Source organism: Gastrolobium bilobum, unplaced genomic scaffold (assembly GCF_033153095.1).
Source record: "Gastrolobium bilobum isolate Gb01-03AN ecotype WA unplaced genomic scaffold, APGP_CSIRO_Gbil_v1 utg20487, whole genome shotgun sequence".
NCBI classification, from domain to species: domain Eukaryota; kingdom Viridiplantae; phylum Streptophyta; class Magnoliopsida; order Fabales; family Fabaceae; genus Gastrolobium; species Gastrolobium bilobum.
The window spans coordinates 28,017-33,306 of NW_026897768.1; the positions used below are offsets into that span (position 1 = coordinate 28,017).

At 31.9% G+C, this 5,290-nt stretch overlaps 1 long non-coding RNA gene across 2 annotated transcripts; it reads left to right on the forward strand.

Annotated features, from left to right (window-relative positions):
• Window positions 1–3,371: 3,371 nt before the first annotated feature.
• Window positions 3,372–5,036, forward strand: LOC133310095 (uncharacterized). 2 transcript variants are annotated; one of them, XR_009751399.1, is made up of 5 exons: window positions 3,372–3,673; window positions 3,809–4,177; window positions 4,277–4,349; window positions 4,476–4,606; window positions 4,719–5,036. It is a non-coding gene; the product is annotated as an uncharacterized LOC133310095 (long non-coding RNA). The 2 variants fall into 2 exon arrangements; XR_009751398.1 differs by having other exon boundaries at window positions 3,809–4,349.
• The last annotated feature ends 254 nt before the right edge of the window (window positions 5,037–5,290 follow it).

Below are 5,290 nucleotides of genomic sequence, written 5' to 3' on the forward strand. Positions count from 1 at the left end.
TGAATCTAGTCATTTTTCTAAGATTTTTCATAGTTCTATTTTAATTTTTCGTAACACTTTTTCGGTACGCATTTTCACGCTGTCAGTATTAGTTCTGGCACCAGTTCTCATTATTTTGACTTCAAACTTGATATTCCAGTCCTAAATATTATTCTAGGAATATTCATACACTTATTATAATTTTTCGGGGTACTTCACCGGTACGCATTTATACCGTGAGGCAGAATCGATATCTGCACTTTTCGTCAGAAAAGCGACTTTCAACATTAATACTCACTTACTATAATTATTTAAGCCTTATCATAATTATTAGGTTCAATTATGGAATTATTTCCTAAATTCTCATTTAATTAATTTAAATTCCTAATTTAACGGTGCGGGTTCTTACAGATAGAAACGATCGGTTTATTTTTTTGCTCCCGATAATGAAGAAGTTCAATTTCTATGCTAGAGAACAGAAAAAAGAATAAAAAAAATTGTTTTTTTTGTTTCTAGGTACAAATTGAGAAACACTTGTCTCTTTCAATCATTCTCCACCACTACCATCACCACCACCCTGATAATCCCAACACTGCCACTATTGTCGTCATTGTACCACCTGATGTGTCTCCAAATTATTGTGTATTAAGGGTTAAATGAGCATGAAATTGATTTAAAAATAATTAAAAATTATAATAATTATAATTAAAGTGTTATTTTATTCTTAGTAATATTCTCATAAAATTTCTTATATTTTGCAAGAATTTCCAACACAATAAAAGATAAATTGAAGAGCTCAAGTGGATTTGTTTTGGATTTCTGAATCATATAATTGATTGATAATCTTATTGAAGATTTTCTTAAATATTTTTAAGGAAAGTTTTTCTTTAAATATAAAAAGGAAAATTTTAAGGATTTGATTAAAAATATGATTGGAGATTCTAGTAAAGATTCCATTGAAGATCTTATGATAAATTAAAAGATATGATTTCATCACTATTAAAAGGCAACTCTTGAAAACAAAAGAGGAGGCTAGCACATTCTGAAAGCAAGGAATGCAGAGACCAGAGCATAATCCCATTTTTTCAGAAAGCAAGACGAAGATTAAGGAAGATCAAAGCTTAGCATTGGAGATCAACATTTCTTCTTCTTTTATTGTTCATTTATTTTCTTTTATTTAATTATTTTGTTTAAGCTAGCTTTGTCTGGCTAACTTTCTTTGTAATTAGGGTTATAGATCTAACGTGAATCCTTGTTTGATTTAATTTCTTTTCAATAAGGGTACCAAAAAAAAAAAAAAAAAATTTCTTTTCAATAACAATTTGTCTCAAATTGTTTGTGTTTACCTTGATTTGTATGTTCAAATTCTTGTATAATTTGGCCAATTATATAGGAATAAAAAGAGTTAGGGTTCACAATAGACACATTGAGATCTTAATCTAGATAGGAGTAGAACATCAATTCTTGCATGATCTAGACATAGGCTTATAAGAATTGCAAATTTATGTAATTTATCGCGTTTAAAACTTAATCTAAAACGGGTTACGAAGACATTATAATTCCAATTAAAGGGTTAAAGGCACTAAAATATTAGGATTTAACTAACTAAATATTTAGATGATGAATTATTTAAAATAATTAGGATAAGGAGTTATTGAATTGAGTTAAATTACTTAAGAGGGATCTGAGGTGAAATAAACCTTAAACTACGTTTTCCATTCTTCGTTTTATACATCTTTAATTATTAGAATTCTTTTCTTGCATTTAATTATTGTTTGGCATTTGTTCTTTTAATTGTCTTCTTTATAATTGGATTTCTATTATTCTTCTCAAACCAAATTTGATTTGTCCAACTTAAGTAAAAATAGTGAACTAGTGCTTGAAACACTAATCTTCATAAGAACGATACTCTACTCACTTCTTTATTACTTGTACGACCGGGATACTTGCCGTATTCGCAACAAGTTTTTGGCACCGTTGTCGGAAATTAGTTTATTTCAACAATAGTAGTAGCTATTGATACTTTAGATTGGATTTCTTTTTCTGTTATTTTCATTTAATTTTGTTTATTAGATTTTGTTTTTATTTTTATTTTTTATTTTTTAATTTAGTTATTTTAAGTTTAGCATATTATATTTTAAATTAATTATAATATTTCTAGTTTATGCGAGGTACCGTTGGCACCGGCTTTTTGCAATTTGATCCAGAAATAGAGAAAATTGAAAAAAGAAATAGAAAGCTCGGAAGGGAAAAGAAATAAGAAGAAGCCTCGAGTTCTCAGTCAACAACAGAAGTCGCGATGGCAGACAATAATCCACCTCAAGAGGAGTTGATGGATGCTTTCTTGACTTCGAACTTCCCTAGGCCCACATCAAGCATAGTGAGACCAACAGTTGAGGCTAACAACTTTGAAATCAAGCCGACATTGCTCATGTTGGTCTAACAAAACCAATTTGGAGGAGACGATGTGGAGGATCCTCACTTCCATCTGGACAAGTTTCTATTGATATATGACACCGTCAAGCTCAATTGAATATCTAACGACGCAATTCACTTGAGATTATCCAGTTCTCATAGAAGGAAAAAGCACTAAGTTGGTTGAGTTAACAGCCAGTAAATAGCATTAGTTCCTTGGATGATTTAGCAACGAAGTTCTTGGCCCAATTCTTCCCAATGTCTAAGTACAATCAGATGGCGAATGACATCACAAACTTCACTTAGCAAGAAGAAGAATCTATGTGCGTTGCATAGAGAAGGTTCAAGGACTTGCTAAGGATATGTTCTCAGTATGAATTACCATCTGGACAAAAAGTGAGAGTTTTCTTCAACGGGATAACACCAGCTTCAAGAATGGTTATCAATGATGCTGCAGGAGGTTCCTTGAGACAGAAGACACCGACTCAGGCACTAGAGTTATTTGAGTCTATAGCCTCATTAGAGAATGAGAGTGCTCCGGTGCAGTCAAAGAATGTAGTTCTTCAGTTAGAGAGCAATAATGCAATGCTAGCCCAGCAGAAGATTATGTCTAAACAAATTGCAAATCTAACTAGTATGTTTGAGAAGCTCCAAGTTTATGCCATTCACACTACAAAAAAATGTGATATTTGTGGAGGTTATTTATTGGGGGTCATTTAAACCTCCAAAAAAGTATACAAATTGTGGCATTTTTAGAGAACTCCACATTAGAAAAACCCACGATACAATATAATTTTTAGGAATCATTATTTTAGTTAAATTATATAATTTTGTGGTAGGTTTTAACCGCTAAAATATTCATGTAATATTTAACGACCGCTACAAATTTATTTAAGTTTGTTTCTTCCCAAATTAGAAAAACCCACGATGCAATTCTTAAATACGATTTTGTTCTTTTCCTCTTCCCTGCCTCTCACTAAGTAAATTAATTTTGCAATACAGAAACTAGGATTTCCAGTCTCCAAAAGCTTGAACCAATTCAATAAGATTTGGTATCGTGCTATTCTACTAGCATCGCTTTCTTCGTGTCCCTCCACAGATTTCACTTCATCAGGAGTTTTGCCAATTTGAAGTTCACTTCAGGTTATATTTGAATTTTGTATCAATTTCTTAATATTTTTCTTCTCTGAGACGATGTAATGTGGTCATGCATCATTGATTCTTCTTGTGCATAGAAATTAGTGAACAAGTTTCGGTGAAGGCTGATCTTGAAATTGCGGTATGATAAGTTTTCCTTTGTGATTGTACTTATATTGTAAGGCAAGGAATGCAAGCACGCTAAACTGTATAGTGCTTAGAGTTTCGTTTCTCTGATATATTGAAATGTTATTACTTTCTTGCTATTCCTTTGCAGAATGCTTTGCTCAAGAAATTGCTAGAGCATATCGATGCATTAAAAAAAATTGCATAATGCTTTTAACGAAAATGCGAAGCTACACGGTAAACAAATTTGCATCCTACCTGCCTGGTGAAATGCGTAAGTAAGTACCTGTAGTGAAATTTTAATGTGTGTTTGTTATTTGAATTTGGTTCTGTTATCTTTCCAAATGAACAAAGTTTAATGTAAACTCTGCCTATTTGCCTACTCTTAAAGTTTTGACATGATGTAGCTATAGAGAAAGAACTGGAAACCGCTATCTTCAAGGCTGGTGGCATCCATGATAGTAATTTTGGGATTCTTAACAAAGTTAAATAGGGTCGAAGTAGCAGAACTGACAAAGGAGTATCCTTCTTGTTATTCCCTTTATTATATAAGTTCGTTTTTGTTACTTGTTTTTATATATCTTGATTTCTGTTCACTTTTATTATGTGCACATGCTAGGTCCACTCTCTGGAAATAACAATATCCTTTAAGATGGAAATCCCTGAGAATGCATGGAAAGGAGATAATAATGGTATCTTACTTGCCAATCGTACTAACACTCATCTTCTTAATACTATAAGAGTTTTTAGTATATTGCCTTCAACGAAGTAAGACTATTGATCTTAAATTAAGCTTCAAATTTCAATATATCAAACAGGTGCCTCCTCCAGGGAAAGGATCACTATGTATTAGGCCATTGCTCATGGGAACATGAGCTTTGTTAGGCTTGGCACCAGCACCTGAGTACACATTTCTTGTTATTGTTGCCCTGTCAGTTTCTACTACAAGGTCAGCTATGGATTTTGACTTAGTTATATATATCTTTAATATAAGGAAAAGATTGAACTTACAGAACTTGTTTAAATTTTATATGCATGACTTAGTTATGATCTCTTTGCAGATTCTCGAGCTCCAATATGTGTACCACTTCCTTTACTATTGAGTGGTTTCCCCAGTTTCAGTGCTTCATCTCAATATCTTCTTGATAAAAAATTACAAGAAAAAAAAATTCTTATAATTTTTTTTATCAGGACCTTATTACTGACAACAGCTGATATGAGAGCTGGTGCAAAATTTGAGAAAAACCACCATTTTGGATCACTACTTTTCATGGAAGATGATAATAAGTTTCTTTTAGCCTGGCAGTTTCAGACAGGTGAAAAATGATGTATCTTGGTTGATTATTGTTGACAGTCACACTCCCACATTGTTGCTTATGTCTGGAATATGGTACAAGCCTTTTTGGATTAAAGTTGTTTATTAGATTTTTTATCTCTCTGTTTATTAAAGGATTGGTATATCAGATTCATGAATATTGTGCAACTGCAATTTATTGGATGATTTATTGTTTGAGAAGAATCAACAACCAAAATTACATAAATGAGTTGTTTTCTAGATATATTCAAAAGATTTTAGACATAACGTGGTTTTGTTACATTTTTCTACTAATATCTTTGCAAATAATATTTTCCC